This window comes from Amblyomma americanum, chromosome 7 (genome assembly GCF_052857255.1).
Source record: "Amblyomma americanum isolate KBUSLIRL-KWMA chromosome 7, ASM5285725v1, whole genome shotgun sequence".
Classification (NCBI taxonomy): Eukaryota; Metazoa; Arthropoda; class Arachnida; order Ixodida; family Ixodidae; genus Amblyomma; species Amblyomma americanum.
In genome coordinates, this window is record NC_135503.1 from 19,489,564 (window position 1) to 19,506,952 (window position 17,389).

Here is a 17,389-nt window from a genome sequence, read left to right on the forward strand (position 1 = left end):
TTTGAGAGCTCATTGCAGCAGAGCCAAACAGTCGAAAAGAAGAGTGGTCCTCGCCTCCCCGAGTTCGGAAGTTCAAAGGACCTCAGAAAGAGGATTAAGATGAGTCCTGTGAAAAAGAAGGGGTGATACCAATGGGAATCTGCCATGAAGACACTCAAAACGGAGCATGTTCACCTGTGGTAGAGTCCGAAGTGTAATAAGCACTTATAGCGACATCGACGTGTTGGCCGCACCAAAGATAAAAGTTGTACACGGACGCTGCCAACCAAGGTAAAGTGCCGAGTCGTGTCTGACCAGTTCTCTCCTCTAGCTTCGTTCGTCGCGAGATAAACGCGTATTGTGTATCGCTTTGTTGCTGTTTTAGTGGACGTCATTGGCGGTAATGGTGCGTAGATTACAATCAACGGCCAAAGAAGACAGTGCAACAGTGCCAAAATGCTAGAAATATAATCTTAACTGCTAATTCGCTCGTTTTTTTTAATCATTTGAGCAAAAAGCGCATTGTCCGAACTTGCGAAGCACCGAAAATGGATAACCACAATGGGAGTGTACTGAATGTTACCGGGTTAATACACCCAGAAATTAAGCCATCCTAATAGAATCGGAAGGGTTTAGAGTCAACGAAGGAAGCCGTAGAATCAAATGAAAGGCACTTTTTGCTGCAGGAAATCGCTCCGTGTCTAACAATTTCTAAAAGGACTTACTCAGGTGCAGGATATAAGAAAAAACAGTGCTGTCAACTGTCTGTGTATGCAGTGCAGTGGCCGATAACAAAATCGCGTCGATTTGCGCCTTCTTCTCATATAAACGGAAGGCAGCTTAAGGATCTGGTACTTTTAGCAGCTCTTTGTTTTCTTTAAAACTCTCCTCCACCAGCGACTCAATCGCTGAACGGTATAACTTAAAATTTTCTCCTTGCATCAAGCTCCAGGTGAGACGCTGTTGCATGGTTGACAAGTTACAAGAAGTTTACGTCCCAATTATTCCCCACAGTGTTGGGCGACTTACTTTCTCTTGTAACTAGATTATACAAAGGCACTTTAGTATTTATCTATTTGCTGGTTTCGTGCTCAGCCTTATCAACGTGCGTAGTCTCCGCTGCACTTTAGCTCTCATACATTCTTCGCACGATAGGCAACCCAAGAAAAACTAAATATACAGAGCCAAAATAAAACGCCTACTTTTTTCGCAACGCATTCAATAGCAATGTCTGTTTAAGCAAACGCTTTTGCGACTGTGCAGGCGACTATTTCAAAAGCAAGCAGAGTAACTCGTTGCCTTACGTGATGACAACCCATGTCCTTTGGGATGAGAACGAATGCTAAATCACATTTGAGCCGTATCACAATGGCTGACGGCCGGGCCGCTTCCAGGAGAGAACTCTACGATACCATATATCTCTAGCTTGCAAATCACTATTGTATTTTACTTCATTCTTGGCTCAGCATATATTTCTGAAGCTGAAATATCCGAAATGACACTTCACATTGACAGCTCCTCCATGCATGACACTCCCGTCTTTCGCATCACTGAATACGACAACGCGACAGCTGTCAAACAAAATGTTGGTATTGCGTTTTCAGCGCAAAATTCAGGAAGGGGGTGGGGGGCATGTCATAACATATGTCAGATGTCGTTTGATAGAGTGGCGTAACGCGAGTTGACATGCCCGAAGCATATTGCATACGAAGACAGATACCCGCCGGAAAAACAGCCAGCTGTTGGCGTCTATCTTAAGCCGCCGAAAAATTTGTTGGGCACTCTCACGGCAGCTTCGTGAAAATTCGTGTGCTCCTAATGCGACTGGTCGCTTTTTTAACAGAAGAAAGAATTTCGATTCTCGTCTTAGGAATATAGCGCCTTCTGTACCTGCTCCAAGAAATAACGTGTACATTAAAATGTCACCTATAACCAGCAGCCTTTCAGCCTTAAAGTTAAATAAGTCGCCGATCTACCTGAGAGAAGACTGACGCCAACCAATCTTTATTTAACTTTACCCAACTTTTCGGGACGAACTCGGTCCCTTCTTCAGGGGTGACTAAAGTGTGCCAGCAGCAGCAGAGGGTTGCTGCCTTCGCTCTCCCTTTGCTAGCACGTGGCGCAGTCCACTAACGTACGCGGAGGGGAGCGTTCCTCGAGTCCTATCCATCGCCTTCCTTGTGAGCCGGATGTGCCATGACTCCACGTGTAGCCTCTTGAACAGCTTTGGCTCCACGGCCAAGACGCTCACCTCCTGGAAGGCTATCCGGTGGTCGGCTTGCTCGCAGTGGTAGGCGAGGGTGTTGGATTCAGAATTCATTAGCCGGATGTCATTTTTTTTTTTTTGGGGGGGGGGGGGGGGTTGCCTTATCTTTGGTGGAGGTTTTTTGTTTCGCCGATGTATGAAGCCGGGCACTTTGAGCATGGGATTTTGTAAACGGCACCCGGTTGTTTTTCTCGTTTACAAAATCCCATGCGCAAAGTGACCGGCTTCATACATCGGCGAAACAAAAACCTCCACTAAAGAATAAGGCAACACAAAAAATACTGGCTAAACCAGGCTAGGAGTAAGTTTAAACATTCGGCAAGACCTGTCATGTCCATTTCTCTCTTCACGACCCCATCCCTCCATTTTCTCTTCTTTCGAATTCTTTTCCTTGTCTTCTTTTCTTTCTTCTTCTTTCACTCTTAGCTCACTCGTGACTTGCCTCACACAGCTACCCTAATCAACGAGGTGCTCATATGCTTGGAACACTTTAGTATTCGTAAGAGGCATTTGAAAAATCTGCATTGTTGCATTTCTCCGAGATGTGTTGTAGGGTTGGGACCTTACCGAGGGATTTAGTGGTTAGTGGTAACTACGTAAAGCTATCTGCAGGTGCTCGTGCAACGGATAAATATTGTTTGTGTGTTTTTAATGTTTAGTGACTGGTTGAAGTCATTATCTGTTCTGTTGGAGTAGAACCCAGGTTCCTCGATGGCATCTTGAAAGAAAATAAAATAAGTGCTGCAGCTGGGTAATGGTGCACTTTGAAATAATGGCACCGCGATCGGGCTACATGGTTTAGTTTTGGGTTTGGATATTTACTTGGAGATACGTGCTTCACACGTCAAGGCGAACAATAGTCGACGTAAAATAAGCGACCGTGTCGAAAACCTCGGATCGCCAAACGATGGCCCGGACCAAATTTTGTAACTGCTTCTTTTGCGAGTAAGACTTTTGCATCCTTGCTATTAGTCACCAACACCCACAGCCTTCATATAGAGAGAGCTCCGCCGTTGGAAGCGGAATATATTTATCGCGCCTCATTGCTCGCAACATCACTTGCGGTATTAAAGTGCGCGGCAATTCCCAAAACAGAAACATTTTAAAGTAGGGTCCTATCAAGAATAAATTGCAACTGAAATTAAAGCAAGTTCTTAAAAACCCAAAAGTTCCGAACCTACCATTCTGCTTTGAATAGTTTAGCGACGTTTATTGAAACCTAGTCTACTCTTGCTCCTCGTCGTGCATTCCGGCCCGGCTTTTGCTCCGTATGATTGTTCCTTCATATTATAATTCGTGTTAAGGTGCACGCGTTGTAATAATGGCACCGGCTATTACACCCGCGCTCTTGCCATCCGACAGAGAAAATTACATACCCTCTTCCCCTTTTATAAATAGAATAGATGCGGCAGCTATTGCTGCAGTGCACATCATTTGCACTTTTTGCTAGGAAGAAAACGCTTAGTCGGCGTCATATTTTCCCACGAAAGGGCATCATTTAGGAAGCCTTGAGGGCTACCATGCGTTGAAACAAGCAGGCGTTCGCCATTAGGCGCGCAATAAATGTTGAGACGGAGATAATGAGCGTTCATTACTGCACCAAAATGCTGGGCGTCCATTGTTGCTAGGCCTCATCCTGAGTTTACTGATGCAATGGCCGAAATGTGCTCCGGTGCATTGCAATGCGCTCTTGAAGACTGACGCTTGGATGCCACGCATGCAGCCTTTGAAGTACCTGAATGTTTGCGTCATCATAGCGTTAGTCTGAAACTCACTAATTCCAAGCATCATTTATAAATAGCCCGTATTTTAAGGTACTTCATAATTTAAAGCTGACAGTAATGACTCCTTTGCGTTTTCGTGTTCTGGCAGTGCGTTTTTTTATAATGAATTGTTGTCTGCGCTTGATTGCGTGGAATTTCATTTCTTTTTCCTTTTATTGTTTCTCTGCTGATTGACATCTCGGGAAGAGGAAGCTCACGTCGCCACTCAAGGCTCACGAGCGGCGGCACCTGTCACAGAAGGGTATTGGCTTATCGCTTAACCACTGCAGCATTGCACCAGAAGTGGTACGAGGGCTCCCAGGGATCTATGAATGTGAAGCAGAGAAAGCAATTGCGCATATATGGGAATTAACCCATAACCCTATCGCATCCTACCCTTAAGGAGGAGATTAAGTGTCCCTACATTTTTTTTTTTTTGCAAATTATGTGAGCTTCTTTTATAAATCGGTTGTTTTAGTTGCGGCACAAAAACAAGAGCACCAACTTTTGGAAAAAAGTTGCCTGTTAACCATGAACGCGAGCAAAATACAGAGATATACACCGTTAGAGCTTGGTGTTAAAAGTACGCGCTGACAGAAGTGCCAAAATCTTGCTGTTCTCGAGCAAAGCAATGTATTTTGAAGTCGCCTTGAAGAGTGGAATAACTAGCGCAAGCTTAGCAATGAATACTTGTGTTTCAAAGCGCTGCACTTCTGCCTTCAGTCATTTTGTTCTCAGAACTAAACCATATACGTGGTGCTCCTTTTTATTGAAGTGATTCACTACGCCAGGTAAAGTAGTCTTCGGGTAGGCAGCACAACGAGCACGAACGTCCTTCAGCCCAACCAAGTATAGCCGTGTATGACCATATCCCTTGACCCCTGACCTTAATTCATAACCTTTAGTTGCCCTTGACCTTTAACCTTTCATATTTGACATTGGGTGACATTTGGGTTGACCTTTGACCTTAAGAACATCCTGTGGGGTGATCTGAAGCCACGTGATGACATCCGATGGGGGTGTCGTAAGACCATGTGATACCACGTCATGGCCACGTGGTCGTGTGGGTGTATATAAAACGGCTGTCGCGAGTGTGTAGAGAAGTTTCCATGGACGGGCCTCAGACGCTTAGCAAGCGTCCTTGCTTTTCGCTGAATTCCAGGGTGAGCCAAGTTAAGCCACTGCCGATTTTTGTGCTCGCGGGATTGGCGGAAATAAATGGGTCTCACTTTTGGGTCTCCTGTTCTATGCCAACATTAGAAGATTCGCCAAACCTGAAATCACAGAGTGGAACTCAAGAAACGCCAGGAAAGTGCATGACACTGGTTAATGGAATAATTCCAAGGAAAGAAATATGGGGAGTGTCAGTTACTCCGGGGGGTGATATGGCGCCAGCCGGTTGGAAGAGAAAATTCTTGGAGGCAGTGTCCGATCATCTAAAACGAATCACATAGATTCTTTTACTTTACTTTACTCAAAGCCTAGAGAAAATCAGAAAAAAAATCTCCTCTTCGGGCATCTTTTCTTGGTTCGCCTTTCGCGTGGGGTTGGGTGGGCCCTCCATTTTGCTCAGCGATTTCATTTCAAGGCCCACACAATTTAACCATCTCAAGGAAGGTTCACGTGCGTATATCTCACAATGCGAACCCGCCAGGCGCTCCTGTTTGAGCGTAGCTGTTCGTGCGGCATGTGCTCACCTTAACTCAATCTCGCTAAAACTGTGCAGTGCTGTGGACTCCACGTCTGTCATGCGCCGCGTGAACGAAGCTGTTTGCAAGTAAAGAGGGTTTATGAATGACCGGCACATTGTCCGTTATATTGCTGAATTAGGTGATTAGCTTACGAGTCACTTTATCCCGCGAAATAAGTTGAGAGATTCGGCCACTGATTGGCCGGCGGCCGGTATGTAGTGCCCGCTGCACTGCACGGTTTTAGCCAGAACAGGGTACACGGCCTCTTTGCGTGGTGTACTATACGTCTTTGATAACAGTGTACTCCTACTTCTCGAATTGACGTCGCATTTGAAACAGCTGTGATGCTCTTCTTAAAAACAGCGATTGGACGTTGTGAAGAGCTTGCCGACTGTTTGAGCAATTGGGCCATTTCGGTGCTCGGGCTTTGGGGCAAATATCTCAGATGGCAAAATATCAAAAACGGTATAGACTGACATCGAAGAAAGCACGAAGGTCTTGGAAGGCAGGGTAGGGCAAGTCTGGGCACTCTGAAGAGATGCAAGGCGATGGGAACCGCCAACAAACAGTGATCGTGCTTCCTTAGAGAAGTAAATGGGGTTTATTGCGGGAGCCGTTGCCAAGTTCGCATTGGTTTTCTATTGACCAACCGCTCGTTCTCTAGGCTAAACTGGTTATTTACTCAATGTTTGCATATGTAAGGTAATAATTACTTGTGTATTTGTTATTCAGATGAAACAGCTGTAGCCTGGGATGCGGTTTCCTGTTCAGCTGCATAAAGACAATCTCACCGCGAGATATGACTCTCAAATACCAGCAAGGCGAAAGGCTCACATTCCAATCAGTCGGCCTGCAGTAAGTAATAGAGCTTTGTTTGAAAACTGCGGCTGGATGATAAGCGTACTTTGAAGAACTCGATCCCGACTTGACTAGGCTATAGAATGCGCACTGCGCCATACTCGCTTGTGGCCTTTAGAACAAGCTCCACAGACTGCGACATAATACTAGCGTTAAAATACAAAGGGCAAAGAGCAGAAACACACAGGACAGACGCTAGACTTCAACTGCCGTTTATTTCACACGTAGGAGAAGAAATCACTATGTGCATCTGCGCATGCCCGATATGCAAGATAAATTTGATTAACACGATCGCTGGTTATCGCCGACATATAGAGTACAAAAGAAATAGGAAAGAAAAGTAAATTCACAATAGATTAAAGCGAGTGCTTTTTGCCAAGTATGCAATCTCTTTACTTTGGAGGGCTATTGAAGGGGAGCTCACGCATTTCTCTCCTGATTTATCGATACAGAAAGCCTCCAATATTAAAAAAGCCTCAAAATTATCGATACAGAAAGCCTAAAATTTCTTTTCTTTTTTTTTGTACTCTATATGTCGGCGATAACCAGCGATCGTGTTAATCAAATTTGTCTTTTATATCGGGCATGCGCAGATGTACATAGTGATTTGTTCTCCTACGTGTGCAATAAACGGCAGTTGAAGTCTAGCGTCTGTCCTGTGTGTTTCTGCTCTTTGTCTTTTGTATTTTAACGCTAGTAATATGTCGCAGTCTGTGGATCAAAAGCACCAACTAGCCCAACTTAATTCTTTAATTAGAACAAACGAACCAGCGGAACGCTTGGTCGCGCATTTGCATTTTTTTGTTCTGTCACATGCCTATTCTAGATCTCAGCTCAGCAGGAAAACGTGATATCTTGAATTTCACAGAGCTACTTTCGGAAATCGCGAATTTTGTTGGGGGGGGGGGGGGGGGCATAGTTAGAAATGTGAAGTTCAATGCTGAGGGGTACATCAAGTTCAGTTTCGAATGTGTCGTAAACCAGAGAGCAGAATCTATATCGTTGTCTTAGGTCCGAGAATGTAAAGAAAGAATGTTCTTGAAGTGTTTTCTGGTCATTTTGGATTGTGTTCATAGCAGGTTAGAATTTTGTTGCTTTGCTTCTAAGTCCACCTAGGAAACATTGAGCACTGGTACGAAAATAACTGCCTCGTGCGAAGAAAAGAACTGGTCCGCGCTTGATCATAAACCACGTCCAACACACATGCTCTGCATCTTTACTGCAATCGTAGCTGGAGCAACGGCGATGAGAAATGGAAGCCTTCATTGAGTCGGGTCTCCCGGTATGAGGCACGGGGTCCTGCAGTGACAGCTGATCAGACACGCTTGGAACTGTCATGTAAGACAAGCTGTACATCGTTGTTGCTTGGCTAGTTGGTGCATTCTGACATAAGTCATCATCATAGGCAGTCTGACTACGCCCACTGCAGGGCATAATGCCTCTCCCGTTTCTCTCCAATTAATCATGTCCTTCGCCTGCTTCGCTCACCTTATGCCTGCAAACTTCTTAATCTCCTCCGCCAACCTAACCTTCTACCGCCCCCTGCTACGCTTACTTTCTCTTGGAATCCCCTCCGTTACGCTTAAAGACCAGAGGTTATCCTGCCTTCGCATTACATGCCCTACCCAAGCCCATTTCTTCCTCTTGATTTAGACTAGGATGTCGTTAACTCACGTTTGTTCCCTCACCCACTCTGCCCGCTTCCGGTCTCTTAACGTTACGGCTATCATTTTACATGCCATATCTAGCTGCGTTGTGCCTAACTTGAATGAAGGTGCCCGAATGCGAAAGAACGGACAGGAAAGAGCGCTGAACTTCCCAGCGATCCATTCAGGCTGTTGGCTGTAGCATGCTATACGCAGCGCGTCATAAAGGCGTGTTTCATCCCCTACGGTACAAATGGATGCTCTCGTCAATATCAGCACATGTTCAACATGCCGTGCCAGGCACAGCAGCTTCTGCCTTAAGAAGGAATCAGAAGGTACCCTCTCCAATAAACGTTCTGTTCGGCGCAGTAGAGTCTTCATTTGGCCACGCAAAGAAGGTGTGTAGGAATTTACGTTAGGGGCTGTGGAGGCTAGTCCGACTCTTTTATGACGGTTTGCGTGTAGCATGCTACCGCGAACACCCTTAATGGATCGTCGAGAAGAAGTCCAGCGCACTTTCCAATGCCCTTCTTCGTTTTACCTTCGGGCACCTTATTCGCGCTGCTGATATATATTGCTTCCGCATTTTGCGTCCACTTCTTGCGGACAAGTCAGCTGCCGATGTAGCCTAGTAATGCTTTCGCATTAGTAAGTCATACTTAACAAATTAAACTGTTTGTGCACCCAGTCCTTCTTTAAAAATTCAGCAGAAGGCAGGAGATATTGGGCGCCGTATTAGCCATGAACAGAGGCCGGCCCAAAGCCGTCTTCATGCAGGATTGGAAGCAAAGAGCGAAGCCAGGGAATGCCCTGGACGTTTGAAAGCCCTGCTTTTAAATATGCAGTGGGCTGCAATACACGTGCCGCTGGGGCTTTAAGTGCCCAAGGTGCCTTAGAACGACGGCGTCTTCAGAGATGGCTTTCGCAGTGGTAGAATATACGCAGTTGGAGAGGCTTGGGAATTGACCGAATCGGCATGAGAGCCCGAGGTCACGAGATTACCGGGACGAATTTATATTTTCAGTGCTTGGTTGCTAGCATTCAGTGTCACAGACGGATAAAGATGATAGTTGACTAAGCTGGAAGTGCATGAAGAGGGACTTAATGCGAAAACAGTGGCTTCTTAATTTTGATAATACTCTGGTTCTTCGGCGCAAGGCGCCAATCTGACATCGTATATCAGTGTGAGACCGATAACAGTGCGTTAATGCATTGAATTAGTTTTAGCCGTATCTCCAGCCTCGACAGGCTGATTGCAGCACTGCAGTCTAGGACATAAAAAAAAATTGAATCTATACTACGGTCCCCTCGTTACCTGCAGATGCACGTCTGCAATATCGGTGCAAGATCTTAAAAAAAAACGCCAATAATGTTAACATTTTTGGCGTTTAGATTATTTTCTCTATGCGGTGTATTGTATTTCGTAGATATGCTCTCTTTTACTAAGAGTTCTGTCGCCATTTCTAACAATTTCCGTTCCTATGTGAACAGTAGTAGCCTGCACCGCTGTCAGGCACTAGCCTCTCTTTTGATGACAATTTTGATAATACACGAAGAAAAACAAAAAATAAAGTATATTCAAATATTCATCGTAGACTTCTTTTTGTTGGTCGTTCTCTTCCTGAACGCAACCACGCTGCGCCGCACAAAGTAAATTCAGTCACGTTGATGCAACGATGAAGGCAGCCGAGATCAATCACTAATTCATTTCCCGTGTCTTAGAAAACGAACGCAGAGCAGGAATGTGCGCCGAGAATGTAAAATAGGTCATTCGCAAATGAAAAAGAGAAAAAAATCGGGACTATCTGTTGGGCACTAATAGCCGGGCTGCAGCTCTGTGCGCTTGCGTAAGTCAGGATGTCGGATGAAGTTACACGAGAAATTTGCGAAACCTTCGCAAGGCAGGTTGCAATGGGTTTGGATAGTGTGCAGGAAATCTTTTATTCCTATGCATGCTTGCCTTCGTACATCGACTGAATACAAAGAAAACACTCAAATTTGATTTTTCCTGGAAGAAAATGACCACAGCAGGCTGAAATGTATGTGCATAATGTTGACGTGCTCCATCAGAGCTTTTTGACAGCAGTTTTTCTTTTTTCAGACAAGGAATAAGCAATGCTTTCCACGAAACAAAGTAGGTCAGCTTTCCCAAAGTTCACTAGTGGCGTACATATGACTGCCTGCGCCGTTGTTTGTTCACTTTTGCTGGGTAGTTAGAGCAGATGGCTGAGGCACGTACAATGTGTGCAATTAATAGCTACAGTGGCAAGCAACACCTAATAAAGTGAACAGAAAGATATCTACTCACGTAGAGCTTTCTCCCGATCTCACGAACTGCAGTAGAAGCTGCAAGCACGATCCATAACTTACTTGGTCATTGTCACTGGCTCATGACATACCCAACAATTCTGGAAAAAAATCAGTTTTGAACGGGAAATAGATTAGAAACGAATTTTTTCATGTATTGTAACATTTCACTATAACAACTAATATTTCCGCAGATCTCCCATCAGCAGCTTGCATTTCTTTTTGCTGTCAACGTTTTTTTCTGTCGTCAAAAGCGTTCCTCATTGGTTTTCTATGGCAGTCTTAACTGCTCGATGCGAGCAATGAAAAAACTTTAAAAGAAAGATGTTGCTACGCATCGGAAGAATAGACCATTATATTCAATATTTCCATAACAGTATATGACAATTTTTCAATATTCAAAATTTTGTCCTAAAATGTTGGACATGTAACTTATGAACAGCGTGCTTGTAGAAGCCTTGCGCACATTGTTTATACTGCAGTGATGCAAAAAAATTGTCCTGCACTACAGCGACAAGCAGGCGTTCAGGTTGGCATGATGCACCTGAACAAATGCGGGGTCATTTAGAATATATCTTTATTTTAAGTTATTTCAAATGTTTATTTCATCTAAGATAACATGCTGGGCTTATTTTCTTTTCCAGTGGTATTAGCAAGAAGGTGATTGTCCTTGCACCTTATCGTGATCGCTCGAGCTCTTCTTCACCCTTTAAAAGTTTTGAAGTGCGAGGTCTGGTGCACTAGCTTCCTTACCCTTCCGAGAACCAAGCCGTTGGCATGAAGAAGACAGTAATATAGCCACGCAACTTTGCTAGAACATGCGAGAATAGATGAGAATACCTGTTATACGCACATAATTATCAAACAAGAGTCTCGGGCTAATTTTAAAAAGCACCCGCTCACGGCCGCTTACTATTCTTCTTCGTTAATCGCTAGCACAAGACTAGAGCAAGATAAGAACGGTCGTGACAAGCAACGCAAGCACTCTTATCAGTCGTTAGAAATAATAACGGCTGCAAGTTCATTAATGTTCAATGAGATGCATGCAAGAGACTGAGGCCTTTTTCCGCTTCACTCCCATATCCGAAGCACTGCACAGCTCACCATAGCAGGCACTGTTCAATGGTTGAACCAAGGTCTTAATGTATGAATACACAGCAAAAACTATTCGAACAAAAGAAAACATAAATAAGATTTTTTCTCTGCAGAAGAAAGGCCTTCGTCACGTAGTCAACATTCCAAGTGAAAGCCCATTACATAATACCTATTATGAATACAAAATTATACTCTTTCCAGTATTATATGACTTTAACCTGTCGATGAGATATAAACATAGCTTAAAAACTAATAACAATGCATTTTTGTCTTTATGTAGTTTAAAAAGCCTTCCTGACAGGGGGTATGTATTTCGGAATAAAGGAACATGGCACGAGCCATTCACTAGGCTAACACACGGGCTAGATAGCGTCGAAAATCGCCTTCCAAGACTATTGAACAAATTATTAATGATGGAAATCGACCTGCAAACAGCCACTAAATGTAATATAAAACTTCATTTCATCAACCAGTTTCATGGGGTTTAACAGTGTCAACCATCTTCATAACCAAAAACAGAGCTTTTGTAACACGTCATTTCATCCCAGAGTACTCTAGTTGTATGTATTTGTCTTTACTATGTCTTTTCTCTTATATTCAGGCGAGTTTGTTTATTAACATTGTCATTTTTCAGGTCTGCTATCACGCGAGTGTTTGTTGCATTTTTGTTGTATTTTTTATATTGTAACAAGACTGCATTTGTAACATTATTCATTTCCTGCGCGAAAATCGCATGTGCTGTGAATTGTTCTCTTTTAATCATTCAACATTTCATGCATAACTGCTGCACAAACTGCCATGTAAAGGGGGTGGGGACCCAGTCAAGCTTGCCTTAGAGCAGCTTTTTGTCCCCACTCCCTGCATTTTTATTTGTACTAAAAATGCAAAATAAAGATTGATTGATTGATTGATTGATATCCGAAGAGTAAACTGCGGCAATGCTGCATTCCTCAATCGATTCCGTCAACAAGCAGAGCATAAGCTGACACATGCTCAAGGAAGACACACAAGATATAAAGCGAAATGATTACGGAATTTCTTATTACCCTAATTGACAAACAAGGGATGGGACGTCTGTGCACTAATAATAAAAAGCGACTAGTTCCCGGTTCGGCATCCTTTTTTTTTTTGCCCAAGAAGTCATATCCAGAGCTCTAAGCAAATGCGAGCATTAGCTGTTAGCGTGAATCCTCTAGACGATATCTTATCTGCAGCGCTGTAGCGCGCAGCCTACGTCCACCCGATTATGTTTAATGCAACGGCAGCTATTTATACCATTCAGATACAGCATGGATCATTCGACTTAGCTAACGCTGCGAGTCGGTCCGCCACTCAGTTAGTGCATAAGTGAGTGAGTAAATAATTTTCCGGCCTGTAGGCTATAGCCGGTATTGCCGCATACTACGAAAAAAATACTAAGAAAATCGGAGAAACGAACAACATATCTACGACTTACACGAGACAAGCCTAACGCGCGGCACTCACGCTTTCTCTGGTTGGCCGAGAAGTTTCGCAATCATAACCCTTGAATTGGAGCTCATCATTTTTTCCCCGTTATGGTGGCCAAAAAAAAAAAAACGAGCCGATGTTGAGCATTGCTTTTTTTTTGCTACGAAGCTTATTAACGCCTCCCTGAAATAATTCCGGTCGTTCCCCGCATACAAGGAAACAAAGCGAACAAACCCCAAAGCGCACAAACCCCCAAGACGTCGGCTTTAAAAGAAAATGTTTGTCTTAAAAGATAGACGCCTGGATTCGGGCTTCGGCTCCGCTGGTGCTCCTCTTTGAATCGCCCCGCCCCGTACGCGTCTCCCGAAGAAAGTCGCTTCCAGCACAGTGTTGCCAAACTCTAGAAACCTGGCCTGGCTGGATTCAGCGCACCAGTGTTTTGGCTGCGCATGGTCACGTCGGAATGGTCATAACTTTTCGCACCTGGTATCCCAGTGTAGTTCAGCATAAACACAGTAAATGTTTTGCATTCAATACCACGTGCGCTTTGTTCGGCCTCAACCTATGAGAAAGGAGGAAGCCTTTACGACTGGCCAAAAGTCAACAAGAAACACGATAATCACAAGCAAGCACGCGGAGCGCACCTTATGTTCTTTTCAAGCTCATGTCTCGAGTGCCCTTCGCTCTCCGTCTAAGTCTAATAAAAAAGCTGACTAAAATGCATAGCCCTTCCTCGAGAAAGTGTACAACCTCTAATAAAAACAGTCAACCGCAGAGAGTCCCAAACTTGGTCACAAACTCAGCTTCATTCGCAGGTTGGACCAGGGCCACTGTTGTTTTCGCTTTGCTGTACTGAGTGCCCCACCCATTATTTTTTTTACGTCCTCCTCGGAGTTGCTGTGTTTAGAGAGAGGCGGGAAAAGCGGTATTGCACGACCGTGACACTGCTACTTCCATCCACTGTTTTCCACGATACCCGCGATAACGAAGAAAACAAGGGCAAGTATATCCCTCCAAGGAAACGGCAGGAATAGGATTTGACTTCACTCTGAGCCGAGCAAGGGTCGTTTACAACGCCCAGAAAGAAAAAAAGAGAGGCCCAAGACAGAACGAGGGCAACAGCTGTTGTTTTTGTTGTTGTTGTTAGCCTATCAAAATAGGGCAACAGCTGCAGCGAATTGCACCTCGTGCAGAAACCCACATTGTCGTCCTCTTTTACGGCTCACCTATTAAACCAACGGGCATCTTAATTCTTTGAGCTCCGCAGGCGCGCACCTCTCTTAATCGTAAAGTGAAATGTCTCTCCGCCCATTCCGTACGTGGCTTGTGACCCACGCTTGCCCAAGGATTCTAAGTTTTGGAATTCTGTACGTGCGAAAGAGCATCTGTTCGGAAGAGTTAAATTCCGGAAACAAGCAGCAGTTGTACGCGTCTCGTCTGCAATGAGCACAACGAGTCCGCAGTGAAGTCGGCCCTCTAAGCCGCATAACTTTACCAAGAAGGCGTTCTACTCTGGAATTTTTCATACATTAATCATGCATGAATGGTTTCTGAGCTAAGCCAAACAAACATCGTTGAGTATTTAGGTGTAACACTTACGCTTTTATGGCAGCGAGACGTCCATATTAACAACACGCGTCCAAAAGCAGTTCAAACGATGATTTTTACGATTACAATTAGCCACGGCACCTCCTGATGTCATGCTGAAAGCCCACAATGCCCTAGTTCAACTATCTTTAGAGTAAGACATCGTAGTCTGGAATCCTCATTAACAGTACCAAAAAGATAGGGTTAATATGGTTCAAGATAACGCACTACGATTTATGTGCTTAATGTATTTTCAGTATGACAGTGACAGTGCCCTCAGAACACAAGCAGGCACCGCCACACTTGCCAGTCTACGTCACGTGGCCGCTACGACTTTCGATTTAAGAGCGCTAGCTCTTACTCATCGCGTTTCGAGATTTTGTGGGGTCTGCTACCACCCTTCATCACAGCGCTATATGTGGCAGCAACTACTCATCACGTTTCGAGATTTCGTGAGGTCTCCTACCACCCTGAGATCAAAGCGACATCTTTGGCTGCAACTAGAAAACAGCGCATCTCGCATTGAGATTTGTTCCGCTATATATATACTCCGACAACAACGGGCCAGTTGTGTACCGAATCTCGTAGGCAAATAAAACCCTATGGGTTGTGGTATAGAAATAAAACCACAATAAAATAATTTGTAAACATTGCACACATGCAATTAGTAATTGTGGCGTTACCATATCGCACTGCAAGTCGAATTCTACGCCCACCTTGACTCCCAGACGAAGGAAATTCTGTTTGGGACGTATCTTGAGGGGGTGCAACTCGACAACGGGTAGACGTGCATCGTAATTTTTCTAATAGATGGTGGTAGGTGGCGATCGTTCCGCTAGGCAGCGTGCGTGCACGCGTAGCCGAGCATGGTGGGAAACCACCCCGTTTGAAAACATTCCGTTTCTCGACACGAGCGCTGCGTTCTTTTTTGCTTTCTTCATCTAGTAAACCAAACAGCTAACACTCGTTACTTCAACGTCTTCCAGACGGTGGCGGCAATTTTTTCATGCTGTTTCACGGGTACGCCAACATCAACAAAGATCCGTGCCTGCAGCAACCACACCGTGACACTAAACGAAAAATTCGGGATAAAAACATCAAAACACACGCCCCGCTTTGCAATACGTTTAAGTTTCCTTTTTTTCTTCAATCGTTCATCAATGTTTGGATTTTTTTTTGCCACAGTATGCTGTTGACGGCGATCCTTCGAGTAGATTTGTCACTAACCATGAATCTTCCTTTCATTCGGCGCCATAACGGATAATTTTTTTTGTGTTTTTGATCTTTTCCAATCTAGGTAAAATTATATGTACGCTTCCGTTGTTACTTAATGTGCTATAATTCTGAACAGCGTGATTCTCAATCCACACCCTGTAAGGGCCAGTTGAGGTCCACAGTACTGCTAAATAAACAAAGTGAACCAATAAATATAAATAGCCTTTATTAGGAAAATACGCCCCTTAAATTGGTTCTGCAAATTTATGAAAGAAAGCGTATAAGGTACTGCTTCTTTTTTTCGTTTTTGAAGACATAAGCAGAAAGCATATATTTCCATGGCAAGTAAAGGAACAAGAGCTTGGCATTGCCAGCGGCGTAGCTCATCAGAATACAGCTAAGACATGCTAACTAATAGGCTGCTAATAGGCTCTCCCAAGCAAGTGGAAAGAGAGAAGGAGAAGAACAGGGCGGTTGGCAGACGTGCCAGTTGGCAGGTGTGACTATCCGGCAGGCGTGACGGCTTCGCTCACCGTGTTTCCACATCAAAGATGATTTTATGGTGTCGCATAATAACCATTTCCTGGATAGAATGTAAAACCAATCTTATCTTTTGCATCTGCCCCGGATCAATGCATTCAGTGCGAACGATGTGGCGTTTGCGTAATGCTTGAAACCATACACAAAAAGAAACCCATCGGATTGAACTAAAACTCTTTACTGTTTGTGAGAAAACGCATTTGGCGTGGACATACAGCCCTAACAAACCATGGCCCGGGCATCAGATCAGCCTTGCGGGATGCGGGTTCAGAATACTCTTGCCGTCTTTCTTTCAAGTTTAAAGGGCATTTCTTATCCAAGAAGCTACTGGACAGCGTACAAAAGTCCGGGTTCATAGCGGCTTAGTAAGAGATCAAGAGCTTAAGCATCTATTGCAATGATGGACCTTGCGAATGAGAGCAAAATGAATGAAGGCAGGCGACGTTGGGGTTGAGGACGCAGAAAACTGGCTGTGAAGAACTGGTGCAGGGACTCGGGGCTACAAAATCCAGAAATAATTCGGGTAATCCTCCGCTTTTTCTTCGCTCCGCCATACAGGGCTCTGCCATGAAGGACTAGTTCATCCGACGAAATCCTTTAGGAGGGAGGCCAGATTTACAGAATGGACGTAAACAAGAAATGGTTCCGAGGTCTCCACCGGATCTCCCTTTTGTCCGTGGGTAAACGTAGAGTAAATTCCAGTTGCAATAGGATAAAAAAAAAGGTATGGGCTGACGCGACGGGTAACTAGGCTTGTCGACTTATTTCTATTGAAAGCAAAATGGACAGCCGGCATTGATAGTATTTACAAGATAATAGAAGTGGTCGAGTGAGAATAACGCATGGGCTACTTCTATGGGTGCAAACACGAATTAAAAAAGCTTATGAAGTCAAGGGTATGAGCGAGTCCCGTGTGGCATGAGGGACTCATTAGCGAATATTACTAAAAAAGGTAAAATCGAACTTAGCTACAACATCGTTGAAACAATCGGC